At 35.5% G+C, this 20,703-nt stretch overlaps 1 long non-coding RNA gene across 2 annotated transcripts in view; it reads right to left on the bottom strand.

Annotated features, from left to right (window-relative positions):
- LOC309618327 overlaps window positions 1-20,130 on the bottom strand; it is a 299,754-nt gene extending 279,624 nt beyond the window's left edge. Inside the window, exons 1-2 of one of the 2 annotated variants that reach the window (XR_014238415.1) lie at window positions 13,830-20,130; window positions 6,161-8,011 (exon numbers count right to left, since the gene is read on the bottom strand). This is a non-coding gene — a long non-coding RNA (uncharacterized lncRNA). Of the gene's footprint in view, window positions 1-1,820; window positions 8,012-13,829 lie in introns of those variants that run through there. The other variant, XR_014238416.1, reaches the window with a different exon arrangement.
- Between the last annotated feature and the right edge of the window lie 573 nt (window positions 20,131-20,703).

Raw genomic sequence — 20,703 nt, 5'->3', positions numbered from 1 at the left:
CACAGCCAACATCATCCTCAATGGTGAAAAACTGAAACCATTTCCACTAAGATCAGGAACAAGGCAAGGTTGCCCACTCTCACCAATATTATTCAACATAGTTTTGGAAGTTTTAGCAACAGCAATCCAAGAAGAAAAAGAAATAAAAGGACTCCAAATTGGAAACGAAGAAGTAAAGCTGTCACTGTTGGCAGATGACATGATACTATACATAGAGAATCCTAAAGATGGCACCAGAAAACTACTAGAGCTAATCAATGAATTTGATAAAGTAGCAGGATACAAAATTAATGCACAGAAATCTCTTGCATTCCTATGCAGTAGTGATGAAAAATCTGAAAATGAAATTAAGAAAACACTCCAATTTACCAGTGCAACCAAAAGAATAAAATATATAGGAATAAACCTATCTAAGGAGACAAAACACCTGTATGCAGAAAATTACAAGACACTGATAAAAGAAATTAAAGATGATACAAATAGATGGATAGAAATACCATATTCTTGGATTGGAAGAATCAATATTGTGAAAATGACTCTATTACCCAAAGCAATCTACAGATTCAATGCAATCCCTATCAAACTACCACTGGCATTTTCACAGAAATAGAACAAAAAAGTTCACAATTTGTATGGAAACACAAAAGACCCCGAATAGCAAAAGCAATCTTGAGAAAGAAAAACGAAGGTGGAGGAATCAGGCTCCCTGACTTCAGACTATACTACAAAGCTACAGTAATCAAGACAGTATGGTCCTGCCACAAAAACAGAAATATAGATCAATGGAACAAGATAGAAAGCCCAGAGGTAAACCCACACACATATTGTCACCTTATCTTTGATAAAGGAGGCAAGAATATGCAGTGCAGAAAAGACAGCCTCTTCAATAAGTGGTGCTGGGAAAATTGGACAGGTACATGTAAAAGCATGAAATTAGAACACTCCCTAACACCATACACAAAAATAAATTCAAAATGGATTAAAGACCTAAATGTAAGGTCAGACACCATCAAACTCTTAGAGGAAAACATAGGCAGAACACTCTATGACATAAATCACAGCAAGATCGTTTTTGACCCAGTTCCTAGAGAAATGGAAATAAAAACACAAATAAACAAATGGGACCTAATGAAACTTAAAAGCTTTTACACAACAAAGGAAACCATAAACAATATGAAAAGACAACCCTCAGAATAGGAGAAAATATTTGCAAATGAAACAACTGACAAAGGATTAATCTCCAAAACATGCAAGCAACTCATGCAGCTCAATATCAAAAAAAACAAACTACCCAATCCAAAAATGGGCAGGACACCTAAATAGACATTTCTTCAAAGAAGACATACTTTGCCAACAAACACATGAAAGAATGCTCAACATCATTAATCATTAGAGAAATGCAAATCAAAACTACAATGAGCTATCACCTCACACCAGTCAGAATGGCCATCATCAAAAAATCTACAAACAATAAGTGCTGGAGAGGGTGTGGAGAAAAGGGAACCCTCTTGCATTGTTGGTGGTGGGAACGTAAATTGATACAGCCACTATGGGGAACAGTATGGAGGTTCCTTAAAAAACTAAAAATAGAACTACCATACGACCCTGAAATCCCACTACTGGGCATATACCCTGAGAAAACCATAATTCAAAAAGAGCCATGTGCCAAATGTTCATTGCAGCTCTTTTTACAATAGCCAGGACATGGACACAACCTAAGTGTCCATCCACAGATGAATGGAGAAAAAGGATGTGGCACATATATACGATGGAATATTACTCAGCCATAAAAAGGAAGAAAACTGAGTTATTTGTAGTGAGGTGGATGGAACTAGAGACTGTCATACAGAGTGAAGTAAGTGTGAAAGAGAAAAACAAATTCCATATGCTAACACATATATATGGAATCTGAAAAAAAAAAAAAAACAAGAAAAATAATGATCAGAGGAACCTAGGGGAAAGACAGGAATAAAGATGCAGACCTACTAGACAATGGACTTGAGGATACGGTGACGGCAAAGGGTTAGCTGGGACAAAGTGAGACAGTGGCATGGACATATATACACTACCAAACATGAAATAGATAGCTAGTGGGAAGCAACCGCATAGCACAGGGAGATCAGCTCAGTGCTTTGTGACCACCTAGAGGGGTGGGATAGGGAGGGTGGGAGGGAGGGAGATGCAAGAGGGAAGAGATATGGGGACATATTGTATGTGTAACTGATTCACTTTGTTATAAAGCAGAAACTACCACACCATTGTAAAGCAATTATACTCCAATAAAGATTTTAAAAGAAAAAAAAAAAGAAAATGTCCCCCCAAAATGAGCATAGTGGAAATAGACAATCTACCAAAAAAGAAAGTTAAATGAATAGCATACAAATAAGATAGTCAAATTCAGTATTGATCAGGGACTTACTGATTAAAATTTCAATGAGATATCACTTTTATCCACCAGTGTGGCAATTTAAAAAAAAAAAAAGGATAAGAACTACTGCTGGCAGAGATGTGAAGAAAAGTACACTTGCATGAGTTTCTTTTGGAAATATAAATATTAAACCATTTTTACAGATGTATGAAGGGAAACTTACTAAATTTAAAAATAAATGTAACTGTAGTAATCCCTCTTCTGGAAATCTGTCTTAAAGATATAAATGTCCTAGTTGAATACTTTAGCATATGCATGTTTATTAAAGTGTTCATAGTGGGCATAAACACCCGTGAATAAATGACTATCAGTAGATTGGTTGAATAAACTATGCACACCCACAATATTGAATATTATGTAGCCAAAAAAAAAATAGTTATATCAGTTGACATGGATAAATTTCCATTAGTTATTATTGAATAAGCAACACAAAAACAAATGATTTAAATTAAATTTTAAAATAAATATGCATGCTACACAGAAAATTATGTATTTCCAGTTTCATACACAAGTTTACATATTTGTAAAATGTACAACTTTCAACCATAATTTTATATGGTTAAATGAGGTGGGAACAAAATTTGGAAAAATACAAAAATGGGCACCAGGTTTTTAAAGTCAGTTACCTGTGGGATGTGGTGGGGGAATTGGTGGAAGTGGGTGGAGAAGAGGAAAAGAGGGAAGTGCAAAGTAATTAAAGAAATAAACACTGCAGTAAGATAAAATAGAATATGCAATATGATACCCTTTATATAAATAATACATGAGTACATATATGTTTATAAAAATTAGAATAAAAGTTAATGTCTACCAACATGAGATGTATATATTGTCAAGGTAATAAAAATAAGTTGTTCAAAATTAAAGACAGTGGTTCCCTATTGTAAGTAGTATGGCTCTGGGTGGGAATAAGAAGTATGAGATGCAATTGAAGAAGGGTGCCTAAGGTCTCCAAAGCTATTAACACTTGTTATAACATCGTTAATTTTTATATCTTATGTATAGATGCTGTATATTGGCTTATATATATGAAATGTAGAATAATATTAAAATGCAATTTTACATGCAATATGTAAAATTACTTAGCAAGTAGCTAAGTAATGTGGGAAGCATGATTTTTTTTTTAATAAAACCAAGCAAACAAAAACCTAAAACTTCCTAAAACACACATATAGTTTCAGAAGTTATATGTATGTCAGGTTTCAATTTAATATAGATTCATGAACACAGAAAAGTTGTGGAAGGAACTGTGAAAGAAAACTCAAAATGGAGTTTCTAAAGAGAACTCTCTAAAATGGAGCTTAGAGACCAATGAGGAAGTGAGACTTAGCACATCTCAGCCCAGATGGAATTTGAATTTTTGACCACTTATTGTCTTAATGCAGGCATCCAGAACATCTTCACAATATTCCAGAAATTCAAGATAATTATCACACCCTTACTGTAAATAACTGATGAGATATTTATTTCTTGCATAAGAGCCAACCATAATACTTTAAAGATAAATTTAACAACCTTGTGGTATTTCCCTTTATAAACCCATGACACTTTCTCTTCCCTAGAACACTCTTTCAGTTTTATCCAGATCTTTGTCTCCCAAATTGCAATTCCCAAGACCCCAAAAAAGCTCTCTGTTCTTTGCAGCCTCCATCAACAGAGTTTAGCAAGGATTTTAACACTGAATGGAGTTTGGGGATGAAGTGGAGTGGGATTCAATGATGGGAAAGAAATTTTGTTATTGTTTTGCCTTTGTTTACTTTTCTACTGTATTATCTCCTTGTGTAAAAAACATTTCTCATACTACTGTTGCAATTTGGAAAGGAAAAAAAGGAAAAAAAAACCTTTAAGAGAGAACATTACCAAAAATACCTATGTAATTGGAAAAATGAGATTGATACACACTTTGCTAAAAATATTTTTCTCCCTTTAAATTCAGCTCAAAAGTTCCCGCTTTCCAACAGTCTTTCTTGTATTTTTTATCTCACATCAGTATAGATTCTCCCTTATTGTGCATTGCATTTGACTGTGAAAATCAATGTAATTACTGGAATTATAACAGTTTATTTGTCTGTTTCCTTCACTAGAGTTGGGATTCCAATGTTTTAAATCTCATTATTTTTGGTTTCTAGCATGGTCCTAGAGTCCCTACAGGAATGCAATACATTACTGAGGGATCTCCTATCACTTCACTATTTTATTTTAATGAGGTACCAAAATAAATAATATAGACAATAAATTTTATAAAAAATCTAAAAACATGAATAATCTCAAATCCAAGAGTAATATCTACCAAAATGTGCCATTGTGAACAAGGAAATATGAACTAGGTGCTTTGTTCAGAGATAGTACTTTAATATTTATGGGAAGAAAGGCATCTTAGAAAAATAATTTAATACATATGTGTGTTTTCAAAAGCTGTGGCCAAGGTAAGGTGGGTTGTATCATTGTTTCAAGTATTTGCTGTGCACCTTGTGAGAAGAATATACATCTCCATTTCATTGACATTACACTTGGATTCACATATATTGCTGGTGGGCGTGTTAATTGGTACAAGCATTTTGGAAGATTGTTTGGCAGTATTTAATAAAGTTCAACATGTGTGTCATTGGAAATAGTCAATAAGCTATCTATAATAAGAATAGAGAGGAACCAAGATGGTGGAGTAGAAGGACTTGCTCTCACTCCCTCTTGCAAGAACACCAGAATGACAACTAACTGCTGGACAATCATCAACAGGAAGACACTGGAACTCACCAAAAAAGACACCCCACATCCAAAGACAAAGGAGAAGCCACAATGAGATGGTAGGAGGCGAGCAATTACAGTAAAATCAAATTCCATAACTGCTGGGTGGGTGACTCACAGACTGGAGAACATTTATACCACAGAAGTCCACCCACTGGAGTGAAGGTTCTGAGCCCCATGTCAGGTTTCCACCCTGGGAGTCTGGCAATGGCAGGAGGAATTCCTAGAGAATCAGACTTTGAAGCCTAGTGGGATTTGATGGCAGGACTGGGGGAAACAGAGACTCCACTCTTGGAGGGCACACACAAAGTAGTGTGCATGTTGGGACCCAGGGGAAGGAGCAGTGACCCCAGGGGAAACTGAACCAGACCTACCTGCTAATGTTGCAGGGTCTCCTGCAGAGGCAGGCAGTGGCTGTGGCTCACCGTGGGGAGAAGGACACTGACAGCAGAAGTTCTGGGAAGTACTCCTTGGCGTGAGGCCTCCCAGAGTCTGCCATTAGGCCACTAGCCCAACCAAAGATCCCAGGTAGGCTCCAGTGTTGGGTTGCCTCAGGCCAAACAACCAACAGGGAGGGAACACAGCCCCACCTATAAGCAGTCAAGCGGATTAAAGTTTTACTGAGCTCTGCCCACCAGAGCAACAGTCAGCCCTACCCACCACCAGTCTCTCCCATCAGGAAACTTGCACAAGCCAATTAGATAGCCTCATCCACCAGAGGGCAGAGAGCAGAAGCAAGAAGAACTACATTCCTGCAGCCTGTGGAACAAAAACCACATTCACAGAAAGATAGACAAGATTAAAAGGCAGAGGGCTATGTACTAGATGAAGGAACAAGACGAAACCCCAGAAAAACAACTAAATGAAGTGGAGATAGGCAACCTTCCAGAAAAAGAATTCAGAATAATGATAGTGAAGATGATCCAGGACCTCGGAAAAAGAATGGAGGAAAAGACAGAGAAAATGCAAGAAATGTTTAACAAAGACCTAGAAGAATTAAAGAACAAACAAACAGAGATGAACAATACAATAACTGAAATGAAAACTACACTAGAAGGAATCAATAGCAGAATAACTGAAGCAGAAGAACGGATAAGTGACCTGGAAGACAGAATGGTGGAATTCACTGCTGCAGAACAGAATAAAGAAAAAAGAATGAAAAGAAATGAAGACAGCCTAAGAGACCTCTGGGACAACATTAAATGCAACAACATTCGCATTATAGATGCCACAGAAGGAGGAGAGAGAGAGAAAGGACCCGAGAAAATATTTGAAGAGATTATAGTTGAAAACTGCCCTAACATGGGAAAGGAAATAGCCACCCAACACTGGTAAGCACAGAGAGTCCCATACAGGATAAACCCAAAGAGAAACAGGCCGAGCACATAGTAATCAAATTGGAAAAAATTAAAGACAAAGAAAAATTATTGAAAGCAGCAAGGGAAAAATGACAAATAACATACAAGGGAACTCCCATAAGGTTAACAGCTTATTTCTCAGCAGAAACACTACAAGCCAGAAGGGAGTGACATGATATACTTAAAGTGATGAAAGGGAAGAACATACAACCAATATTATTCTACCCAGCAAGGATCTAATTCAGATTCGATGGAGAAATGAAAAGCTTTCCAGACAAGCAAAAGCTAAGAGAATTCAGCACCACCAAACCAGATCTACAACAAATGCTAAAGGAACTTCTCTAAGTGGGAAACAGAAGAGAAGAAAAGGACCTACAAAACAAACAAAACACTTAAGAAAATGCTCATAGGAACATACATATCAATAATTACCTTAAATGTGAATAGATTAAGTGCTCCAACCAAAAGACACAGGCTTGCTGAATGGATGCAAAAACAAGACCCATCTATATGCTGTCTACAAGAGACCCACTTCAGACCTAGGGACACACACAGAATGAAACTGAGGGGATGGAAAAAGATATTCCATGCAAATGGAAATCAAAGGAAAGCTGGAGTAGCAATACTAATATCTGATAAAATAGACTTTAAAATAAAGACTGTTACAAGAGTCAAGGAAGGACACTACATAATGATCAAGGGATCAATCCAAGAAGAAGATATAACAATTATAAATATATGTGGACCCAACATAGGAGCACCTCAATACATAAGGCAACTGCTAACAGCTATAAAAAGGAAGTCGACAGTAACACAATAATAGTGGGGGACCTTAACATCTCACTTACACCAATGGGTAGATCATCCAAAATGAAAATAAATAAGGAAACAGAAGGTTTAAATGACACAATAGACCAGAGAGATTTAATTGATATTTATAGGACAATCCATCCTAAAACAGCAGGTTACACTTTCTTCTCAAGTGTGCACAGTACATTCTCCAGGAAAGATCACATCTTGAGTCACAAATCAAGCCACAGTAAACTTAAGAAAATTGAATCATATCAAGCATCTTTTCTGACCACAATGCTATGAGATTAGAAATGAATTACAGGGAAAAAAACGTAAAAAACACAAACACATGGAGGCTAAACAATACATTACTAAATAACCAAGAGATCACTAGAGAAATCAAACAGGAAATCAAAAAAAAACCTAGAGACAAATGACAATGAAAACACGATGATCCAAAACCTATGAGTTGCAGCAAAAGCAGTTCTAAGATGGAAGTTTATAGCTATACAAGCCTACCTCAAGAATCAAGAAAAATCTCAAATAAAGAATCTAAACTTACACCTAAAGGAACTAGAGAAAGAAGAACAAACAAAACCCAAAGCTAGCAGAAGGAAAGAAATCATAAAGATCAGATCAGAAATAAATGAAAAATAAATGAAGGAAACACTAGCAAAAATGAATAAAACTAAAAGTTGATTCTTTGGGAAGATGAACAAAATTGATAAACCATTAGCTAGACTCATCAAGAAAAAAAGGGAGAAGACTCAAATCAATAGATTTAGAAATGAAAAAGGAGAAGTAACAACTAACAAAGGATCATGAGAGATTACTACAAGCAACTACGTGCCAAAAAAATGGGCAACCTGGAAGAAATGGACAAATCTTTAGAAAAACACAACCTTCCGAGACTGAACCAGGAAGAAATGGAAAATATGGACAGACCAATCACAAGTAATGAAATTGAAACTGTGATTAAAAATCTTCCAACAAACAAAAGTCCAGGACCAGATGGCTTCACAGGGGAATTCTATCAAACATGTAGAGAAGAGCTAACACCTATCCTTCTCAAACTCTTCCAAAAAATCACAGAGGAAGGAACACTCCCAGACTCATTCTATGAGGCCACTATCACGCTTATACCAAAACCAGGCAAAGATACTACAAAAAAAGAAAATTATAGACCAATATCACTGATGAATATAGGTGTAAAAATCCTCAGCACAATACTAGCCAACAGAATCCAACAGCACATTAAAAGGATCATATACCACGATAAAGTGGGATTTATCCCAGGGATGCAAGGATTCTTCAATATACACAAATCAATCAATGTGATACAGCATATTAACAAATTGAAGAATAAAAACCATATGATCATCTCAATAGATGCAGAAAAATCTTTTGACAAAATTCAACACCGATTTATGATAAAAACTCTCCAGAAAGAGGGCATAGAGGGAACCTACCTCAACATAATAAAGGCCATTTAAGACAAACCCACAGCAAACATCATTCTCAATGGTGAAAAACTGAAAGCATTTCCTCTAAGATCAGGAACAAGACAAGGAGGTCCACTCTCCACTATTATTCAACATAGTTTTGGAAGTCCTAGCCACGGCAATCAGAGAAGAAAAAGAAATAAAAGGAATCCAAATTGGAAAGGAAGAAGTAAAACTGTCACTGTTTGCAGATGACATGATACTATACATAGAGAATCCTAAAGATGCCACCAGAAAACTACTAGAGCTAATCAATGAATTTGATAGAGTTGCAGGATACAAAATTAATGCACAGAAATCTCTTGCATTCTTATACATTAATGATGAAATATCTGAAAGAGAAATTAAGGAAACACTCCCATTTGCCATTGTAAAAAAAGAATAAAATACCTGTGAATAAACCTACCTAGGGAGACAAAAGACCGGTGTGCAGAAAACTATAAGACACTGATGAAAAAAGTAAAGATATTACCAACAGATGGAGAGATAAACCATGTTCTTGGATTGGAAGAATCAATATTGTGAAATTGACTATACTACCCAAAGCAATCTTCCAATTCAAGACAATCCCTATCAAATTACCAATGACATTTTTTACAGAACTAGAACAAAATATCTTAAAATTTGTATGGACACACAAAAGACCCTGAATAGCCAAAGCAGTCTTGAGGGAAAAAAACGGAGCTGGAGGAATCAGACTCCCTGACTTCAGACTATACCACAAAGCTACAGTCATCAAGACAATATGGTACTTGCACAAAAACAGAAACATAGATCAGTGGAACAAGATAGAAAGCCCAGAGATAAACCCATGCACCTATGGTCAACTAATGTATGACAAAGAAGGCAAGGATATACAATGGAGAAAAGACAGTCTCTTCAATAAGTGGTGCCGGGAAAACTGGACAGCTACATGTAAAAGAATGAAATTAGAACACTTCCAAACACCATATACAAAAATAAACTCAAAATGGATTTGAGACCTAAATATAAGACCGGACACTATAAAGCTCTTAGAGGAAAACATAGGAAGAACACTCTTTGACATAAATCACAGCCAGATCTTTTTTGATCCACCTCCTAGAGTAATGGAAATATAAACAAATGGGACCTAATGAAACGTCAAAGCTTTTGCACAGAAAAGGAAATGATAAACAAGACAAAAACAACCCTCAGAATGGGAGAAAATATTTTCAAACGCATCACCCGACAAAGGATTAATCTCCAAAATATAGAAACACCTCATGCAGTTCAATATTTAAAAAATAGACAACCCATTCCAAAAACGGGCAGAAAACCTAAATAGACATTTCTCCAAAGAAGACATACAGATGGCCAAGAAGCACATTAAAAGCTGCTCAACATCACTAATTATTAGAGAAATGCAAATCAAACAACAAATGCTGGAGAGGGTGTGGAGAAAAGGGAACCCTCTTGCACTGTTGGTGGGAATGTAAATTGATACAGCCACTATGGAAAACAGTTTGGAGGGTCCTTAAAATCTAAAAATAGAATTACCATATGATCCAGCAATCCCACTACTGGGCATATACCCAGAGAAAACCACAATTCAAAAAGACATATGCACCCCAATGTTCATTACAGCACTATTTACAATAGCCAGGTCATGGAAGGAACCTAAATGCCCATCGATAGACGAATGGATAAAGAAGATGTGGTATATATGTACAATGGAATATTACTCAGCCATAAAAAGGAACAAAAGTGGGTCATTTGCAGAGATGTGGATGGACCTAGTGACTGTCCTACAGAGTGAAGTAAGTCAGAAAGAGAAAAACAAATATCGTATATTAACGCATATATGTGGAACCTAGAAAAATGGTACAGATGAACCAGTTTGCCGGGCAGAAATTGAGACACAGATGTAGATAACAAATGTATGGACACCAAGGGGGGAAAGCAACAGGGGGGTGGGGGTGGTGGTGTGATGAATTGGGCGATTGGGATTGACATATATACACTGATGTGTATAAAATTGATGACTAATAAGGACCTGCTGTATAAAAAAATAAACAAAATTAAATTTAAAAAAAAAGAAGGAATAGAAAAGAATTTTATTTCAGCCAAACTGAGGACTATAGCCTGGGAGTCACAAATTCAAGCAGTTGAACTGTGTTCTGTTAGACTACAAAACGAGGGAGGTTTATAAAGGCAAAACCCACAAAACTACAGAAGTTGTTTGTTTAGAATTGTAATTGGAGCTGGCAAGAAGTAAGCGTTCTTGTTAAGCAAGGATTATTTGGGGTCCAAAATTATTGCCTAGTTATAAGGGGAGAACTTGAGACCATAAGGTTGCAGCTGGCAGATTCTAGCAAATATTGTTTTTGAGAATGACTTGTGGTGTCCTTGAGTCTGATTCAGTTCAGAAAATTCAAGATCTCAGTGACATAGGAACTTGTCTGAAATCACATCCACAATGGCCACCCAGCTCCATTTTGGATGCCTGAACCACAGTTACTCCATTTTGATTTTTAAAATTCATTCTTTTCTTTAATGATTAAAGCATATGTACAATGTGTGTTTGATAGGCTGCAAAGAGGCTGTTTTAGTTACCATAAAGTTTAAGTTAAATTATGTATAAGCCAGAATGGTTTCCCCATACCTGAGTATGTGTAAATTTCTTCTATCTTACATGTATGCTATGACTTAGAATTTTTATTACTAGGAATATTGTCAACAGAAAATATATTAATAGTCATGTATAAAAATAATTACAGCAGGATTATTAAAAATAGCTCTAACTGAAAACAATCTAAATTTCCTTCAATATTAGAATGAATAAATGTAGCAGCATCATGCAAGGAATATCTACATATATCTGAATGAATGAACTACATAAGGATCTGATGATATAGATGAATATAACAAACATAATATTGAGTGAAAGTAGCTAGTCACAAAAGAGTTCATATAGAATTGTTTCATCTTTAAATCTATAAAGGTCAGAAACAGCCAGAATTAACCTATTGTGATATAAATCAAAATAATTGCTACATTTGGAGAGGTAGTGATTGGGACGGGTCATGGACAGGATTTTGGGGATATTAGGATGTTGTTTTTAAATGTAGAAGAAAATACTTTGGGGACGTGTATATATTTGGAACTGTTATAATAGCCCTGACTAAAAAATTATAAATAAATCAGTGGATTTACTATTTTCTGGACCATTCAATTAACTCTATTCCACCCACAAGTAACATCCCTAAGTGTGACCAGTAATCAATGGAATACATCTGGAAGGTAAAAAGTCAGAGTGGTGAATCAGTCTTAAAATCTAAAATACATTCTTAGTATTAGAAAAAACATGAAAATTTAAAAAAAAACAAAACACAAAACCCTACTGAACATTATAGTGAGTTATATATGGAGAGAATATATGAATGTGCATCATAACATACGTACGTCGACTATATCAAATATACTTCTCAGACATGTAAATATTTTATTTAAAACAAAAATTTCAGCAAAATTTTATGTGCTTACCACATGACATATTTTTCTAAATTTTTATTATCTCATTCAATTCAGGGTACAATTATTATCTTGATTTGTCAGACAAGGAAACTGAGGCAAAGACAAGTTAACTAACTTGTTAAAGATCACAGAGCTAGAAAATATTGAAAATCAGAATTTAATTCAGGTAGTCTCAGATTCTGTACTAGGTTACTTCTAAATACAAGAAATGATTTTTAAAAGTTAAAAAAAATACTCTTGTTTTCCTCCATATGTAAATAAACATGAATATGCAAAACTGTTTTACTTAAACATTTCTATAATGCAACATTTCAAAAGGTTTCTGAGTACAGTTGTGATTTATGTTAACTAAAAAAAAAAAAATCTGACACTTTTGTAAGTTGTATAAACGGCAGAGAGTTTTTGAATTGGAAATGATCCTAAGAATTCCTTTTATACAAACATTCACTCAAATAAGATTTTATTCTATGACCTCCCTTACATTATTAGTTCCTACTCAAAATTCCAGTGCAAGAAACTGGACCTAGCTCGCACCCCCTCTCCCCCCACCTGCCACATTCAATGTCTTCGTTTTATTCCAATCATTTCTGGAAATTACCAGGTATTTTATAAAAAGTTTACTGGAAAAACAAATGCTTTTTTAGATATGTTTATGAGCACTTTAGCTTATCTCTCCTACTTCTATATATGTATTTGTCCTTACCCTATAAATGTGGTACACACCAGTCTTTAAAGCATAGAAAAGAGGTAAAAACAATCCTCTGGCAATAATCCATGAGTCAGGTTATCTATTCACTTGCCTTTGATCCTTGCTCTTCTCTCTTCTGCTTTTTGAGCCACTAATTTGCTTCCTCAGCTCCTAATATCTGCCTCATGCTTCATCCGGAAAGAGGGTTGAACACTAGAGCTCCAATCCATCAGCTTTTGAGTTAATTACACTATGCTTATGCTGTTTCTAGACTACATTTCCCAGGTTGTATATTATAAAGTGTATATTGTGGTTTTCATATCTTTCACCATGAAGATCAGGCTTTTCTGAAAGTGCTCTGCTCTTCCAGTGACCTTCAAATTCAGAGCAGCTGAGAAGGGTCTTTGATGCAGAGCCCGACCTGTGCAGTGCAGTGGGGTGGCTGCCTCCCTGCCTCACAGACATAACTGGCATTATGAGGAGTCCTGTTACACTGTTCCCTCACTAAGTGTGCTGTCAGTGTAATCTCCACATTTCATTTGTTTATTTACCTCATTCTATTACCTGCTTTTAAGCCAGACCTACCCCAACCTCTTCCTAGACAGTTGATTATTTGTTAAGAACCATGAGAAAATATTTTATAATAAATTCTTTCAAATCTTTTCTTGAGTTACACTAGATGATAAATATTGAGATTTCTGATTGTCATTATATGTCTTAGGTATTCCTCACACCTACACAACATCTGTGAATTTGATAAGCTTGCCTTCTGTGTTCCTTCATGTCACTGATAATCAAGTTATCTGATTATTAAAACTCACTCACTGAGCATGATTGCTCAGACTACTGATTGGTAATGTCACTTTTTTTTTCTATTGTTAAAAAAGAGACAGCAGATCCAAAATGGAATCATTTGTGCCCACATCACCAAATCAAGACAATACCTAACTTAACTACTGTTTCAACCTCTTCCAGGAATGCAATCTTAACCAGTCAATCTGGAGTTACCTGGTCAGAACTAGTGAGGTAATCTGCCTGATAGACCCCTGTTGTCCCCCAAAGGAAGGTGACCTTGCCACAAACAACCCACTCTTTGCTAGTAGTTTTTGTCCCAGCAGTTCTGCCTATGAAAGTCTTTAATTTGGTACAGCTCTTTGGAGATCCTTTCTATTTGCTAAATGAAATACTGCCCAATTCATGTATTGTTAATACAGCCAATAAGATCTTTTAAATTTACTCAGTTAAGTTTTGGTTTTTTTTTAACACCATTTATTGTCAGTATACATTCCTTGAAAGCCAATAATGTATCAGAGATTGTGTTATTTGCTAGGAACATAAAGAAATAGAAGTCCCACATCCCTAAGAAATTCACAAATGGATGGGATATAAATAAATGACTGAAATATTATGATATAATAAAGAGTAACAAAGAGTATCAAGGAGACATTACCAAAGAGCAGAGATTGCTCATGTTTTTTCTGTTTACAGCAACATAGTGCCTGACACAGAGAAAGTACTAAATGCATATTTTGTGAATGAACATCTACTGTTCTTAATGATAAACAATGTTATGTGACTAGGGTATTTTATTCTTCAGTATCAACTTTAAATCCCTCACATTTTTTGAGCAATGACATGCAAACATTCCTACAAGCTCTGGTGAGGAATGTAGCAACCCTTTGCCAAAAACTGCTGCTAAAATATCATAAACTATGGGCCAGTAAACCAAATTCAGTTTTTCAACACCATCTGTGTGCTCAGGTATCTACATTCGATTTCCTCCTATCTTTTCCAAAACACAACGTTTAATTGGAAAAAGACATAAAATACCACCTGTGCTCTGAGACCTTTACATTTCTATCTCAAATTTCAAAATGATAAAGGATACATTCCAGGAAGTTCTTTTACTTGTTTTCCCCTAGAATGATTTCTTCACACTTTGTATTAGTCAAGACTTTTAAGTACAAACAACATAAATCAACTTTGGCTGATTTAATAATAAAATGAATCTATTAAAAGGATAGTGGGTACATTACCAAATTGAGAGGAAAGCTTCAGAACTAAGACTTGAAAATGGACAGAGCAATGAAGACCTGTCAGAACCACAGCCAAAATCATGCCACAAAAGCAGTAGAGTGATAGCAGAGTTACCATCCCTATCAAGTGGTAGATAATAATTCTTGCATCAACCACTTCCACTGGACAATTGACTCTGTTGTCATGTTCTGCCACTGCTGCCCCTCCAAGCTCATTATGTTGTTGCTTCCATCTACCACCAAAATCCCTACTAGGATAGACACTTTTGATTGTCCAAACATGGGTCACATGCCTATATCCTAGTGGCAAGGGGCTGAAATTAATACAGGCTCTTCCACTCACAAAAGCTTATAAGTAGAAGGAGTCTTCAAACATGGAGAGATATTCAGCTGCTGTATGTTCCAAGGTGGAGGAAGCAGAAGAAAAATGTCTACCACCCATTTGTAGTAAGTAAAATACATAATAGAGAAAAAAAGATATTATAATTCTTGGTAAGTAATCCCAGAACAAAACATGAAACAGAACATTCCAGAACAAAAGCATACTCCCTGGTTAACCTAGGTATCAATATAACCAATACTATATATAACTCTTGCTACAAAGGGCATTCTTACACATCATTAAAAGTATTTTCATACACTAAATACATTTCCATAAACCTCATAATCCTTACAGATTTTCCATAGAAAATCTATGGGAAGAGATACATATTTATGTTACAAGTAACTATTCCATTTTCACTGTAGAAAATAGAGAAAGCACACTTTTGCTCGTGGGGAAGGAAATGTCACACCCAAACAACCATGGATACCAGTCAATGGCTTTCCTTCTAGATACCTATGTCCATGTATGTATTGTGCCTCTATATTCATAATACAATGTGTGTGTGCATCTGTGTTTAGGTATATGGCTTATATCATTATACAATATATGCTTTAATCCTGATTTTCTAAATTAGCAATTTATTAACTGAGAAAACATTTTCAATGTTAAATTTCTGTATTACTTCTATAAGAATAGACTATTTCTCTTTTTTTGTTCTTCTCTGTCATTTTTAAAAAAATTATCTACTCTTGAAATATTTTAATTTGCCTCTGATTCCTCAAGAAAACAAAATTCATTCCATATTTTCATCTTGTATGATTTTTGCATACAGACACTGGACATTTTTATTTTCTTGAAAGGTATTAGTCAAAATAAGGTAAGGAGACCAATTGACATGTTCACATAATTGGTGAGTTCCTCAGGCAAGAAGACAAATATAACACAACCCCTGCAGGTTGCTGAAACATTTCCCTCAGTGTTCATATCTCCAGGGTATCAGGATGGACTTTCCACCTTCTTGTTAAGCAGCAGCAGACCATTCCTATCACTGCTGCAGGGAGGAAGCTGGGTTTTGACACCTCAAACCCTTTTGGGTTTCCAGTAGGCAGGTGACTCTGGAAAATGCTACTTTTTCTTCCCCAATCCACTCTTCTCTCACTAGTGTCTGTTAATAAGGGCCAGTTAATTTCCCTATATAAAAAGAGAATAAGTGGGTTAAAGAACAAGGTTTATACTCTAGTAGGATGAGATTTTTGAGATGGAATGGACAGAGCAGAATGAGAACAATTTTCAGTGTTAGGCAGATCTAAGCTTTAATCTCAGTACTTTTACACCACAGTTGTGTTGCAGTCAGTAAGCACTCAAATTAGCTGAACCTCCTTTTTCTCATCTACAGAATGGGAATAATACTACGTCCCTCATTGGGTTGTTGTATGTACCTTGTGACCTCATATCACTAATTCCGATGCTGTAGTAATTAATCCAAACTATGTTAACATATACTGAACACATAGAAACACATCCTTGGATATTTCTAAAATTCTCTTATCTGTTGCTCAGTTTTTAGCTTATCATACTCACTGTGGGTTTTCCTAGATAGCTAATTTTAAAAATAAGGAAAATAGTAATTATTTCATCCTTGCTCTGTGTTAAGGATACATGGAATATCCTGAATTGAACTGTATATGAACTAACACCCTCTCACCAAAATTTGCCTAAGCAATAATCTTTCAAAATGTTATCTGTATCTATCCACATATAGGACATTGAGGTTTTGGATTTTTCTTTATTTTTCAATTTTTTAGCTTAAGCAGTATATTGTTTCATAACCACTGTAACTTAACAATAGCTATTGTTTGTATAATGATTTAAGTTTGAAATTATTTTGCATGGCCTCTTTTGATCACCAAAATAATTCACATATATATATTTGGAAGATGGTTTTATTACTATTATCTCCTTAAACATCATCATCCACATTTTATAAATAAATAGACTAAAACTCTATCATTTAAAAGACTTATTTAAGATCACACAGAAGAGACTGAGCCCAAAAGTGTGTGCCTGCTGATACCAGTAGTCATGCTTTTCTCATGAGACTAAATGCCTCCAAAGAGAAGAATGTGATTAAAGTAATATTAATCTTCTATGTTTGCATTTTCCTTTTACTTTTGGAAAAATCACTATAAATAGAGATAGATGGATAGATAATAAATAGACGACAGACACATGTGTATGTGCTTGTGTGATGTATTCATGATTTTTTGTTCATTGTTCAAAATAACTTAAAAAAAAATAACATGAATCTGCATACCACAAGTACTCATCTATTATCTTCATTCACCTCATTTATTTTCAGAATCTACTGTTTTAAAATAACAAGCAAAGCCAGCAGGAGTCATTATTTGTTTTAGCAAACAATTTTTACGTTACTATTCTGTACTAAACTCTGTGCTAGGAACTTGAAATTTAAAGATAAATAAAATGAAATTCCTGACTCTGAGAACTCACAGTCTTGTGAACTACTATAAGTCTGATTATATTCTTGTCTAATACAATACTACATGTACTTATTAAGTCAGGAGAATGTATTTGGCCTGTGGCAGTTGGTTAAGTCTTCATTGTAAGTATGGCACTAGAGCTAAATCTGGATAAGTAGGCACACCTTGGGGAACAGGTCCATATGTTTTATCAGATTCTCAGAAGGGTCCATAAACTAAAGGAATTTTAAGAAGTGCTTATTTTAAAACGAAGAGAAATGGTAGGACTGAGCTTAATTAAATAGAACAAGACTAGACAATTACTGGTTTATATCCCCCATGACAAAGTCTAGACTTTATACTGGAAGCAGTGAGAAGTAGTCAGTGAGTTTTTAAGCAAAAAGATATGATTGAGTATGTGTTTTAGAAATCTCACTTCTGTTAGTAATATGTTTGAAATAATCCATATTTTAAGTTTGTATATATTTGGATCATACTAATTTAGTTACCCCCCTTTCACCCAACAACATTTTTGTCTATAGATGAGTTTCTATGTCATGGCACTGCACATCCACAACTAGATACTTGTCAATATGTAATGTTTGAATCATTACATTAATTTCAGATCACTGATTGATTACATTTTGTTTCTCTGCTTTGCAGAACTGAAAAGAACACAGACTTGAAATGTTGAATCACTTCGTAGGAAAGTCTTCTTGGTCTCATTTAATCCCGGTAAGATATCTCTGATTAATGTGCTTCTACCAACAGATTTTTTCTTGTTTCCATAAGTTTGGTTAATGAGAAATTACCTACTTCCTTTTTTGTTAGTTCCATTTAGATGTATTCATTTAACACAATCATATATGTAAAAGTAAACTCAATTAAAATGTTTTCACCAAAGTTAATATTAAGAACATAAAATATTTCCAGGGAAAATGAACTAACATTTATTAAGTACTTACTATATGTATGGCATATTAAGTGTATTATGTTATCTAAAGGGAAAAGCAGAAGCAATAGATAGGGTCTTTAGGATAACAATCAATGTATAAATTTAGAAAGTTTGTATTGACACATAAGTCATAATCCTTGTATTCCCCCTTCACATTATAAAAAGTGTGAAATCTGATTCAGAAGAATAAAATATATTTTAAAATATGTCTTTTTACTTTTCATTTGATACCTATAGATGTTAAGTCAAGAGGATGAGAATAATATCAGAATCTACCTCTGAACCACAGCAAGTATAATACTGAATAAACTGTTAGCCCTCAAATTCCACACTTCCCCTGGAACACTCCTCAGTGGATCACATGTCCTCCTGATGGTAATTGACATAGTCATTCCTAGTCTAGTTCACCATCTTTGGACCTCTGTATGGTTTTCCTCATGTCATTCCCAAAGCTCAGGACTGACCCTGATACATGCATGATTGTGCTCCTGGCTTAAAAATACTCGGAAATCATCATCATTCTTGACATGGTCAGTGTAATTGTACATCTATTCTAATTACTCTGGTATTCCTCTTACTGATTTAGAAGAGGGTCAAAATCACAAATGCCACACCTCTTTTGGCAGTCTTCTAAGAGAGGAGTCTTTCCTTCTTAATTTCTGGTGGTACCATAACATTTATTTCTTTAATGGGACTTGCTATTTAATTTTCTCAGAACTTCTTTCCTTCTGGTGTCACCAGAATGAAAATCAAATACTCCAGCAACAAATGTACTAGTGTATTTGGACTGAGTCAAAGTATGTCTGATCCCTACTAAAATAGAACTGTCTCCAAAAGCGTCACCCAGGGGGGCAACACGAGGGTCCCTAACCCATGCCTAAACTGTCTCTACCTAAGCATCCATCATCGGATGAATGGATAAAGAAGATGTGGGACATATATACAATGGAATATTACTCAGCCATAAAAAGAAACGAAATTGAGTTATTTGTAGTGAGGTGGATGGAGTTAGAGTCTGTCATACAGAGTGAAGTAAGTCAGAAAGAGAAAAACAAATACAATATGCTAACACATATATATGGAATCTAAGGGAAAAAAAAAAAAAGATCATGAAGAACCTAGTGGCAAGATGGGAATAAAGACACAGACCTACTAGAGAATGGACTTGAGGATATGGGGAGGGGGAAGGGTAAGATGTGACAAAGTGAGAGAGTGGCATGGACATATATACACTACCAAACGTAAAATAGATAGCTAGTGGGAAGCAACCGCATAGCACAGGGAGATCAGCTCTGTGCTTTGTGACCACCTAGAGGGGTGGGATAGGGAGGGTGGGAGGGAGGGAGATGCAAGAGGGAAGAGATACGGGAACATATGTATATGTATAACTGATTCACTTTGTTATAAAGCACACCATTGTAAAGCAATTATACTCCAAAAAAAAAAAATGTACATCTGCCTTAGGCAAAGAACCACGGAAGCACCCCCCAACCCCCACACCTTTCTAATAAAAACCTCCCTCTGGGCAAACTTGCAGAAAACCAAAACTTACTGTATCTTCTAACGTCTACAGAACAGGAATAAGTGGGCTAAACCACAAGAAACTGGTATAAACTGGCTGAACATCAAAATTGGGACAAAGGTCGCTCTACACCTCATTATCATCTCATTTTAATGTTAAAATTCCCATCTGACAGCACCATGTTGGTTCCACCTGCTTTTGACCTAAAGCCCAAAGGACCATAAAAGGGCAGAAAGGAGGCATGGACCTCATTCTAGGAAATCACCACCTGTTCCCACAAATCAGGATGAGAGAAGACTCCCATCCCCTATAACCTCCTTCACCCTTTTTCTATACAGAAAGCTTGCCCCACTTGAAATCAGAGAGAAGGTGCTTTC

Source organism: Balaenoptera borealis (assembly GCF_965194805.1).
Source record: "Balaenoptera borealis genome assembly, chromosome: 20".
NCBI lineage: Eukaryota > Metazoa > Chordata > Mammalia > Artiodactyla > Balaenopteridae > Balaenoptera > Balaenoptera borealis.
This window is presented reverse-complemented; position numbering and strand designations above follow the sequence as displayed.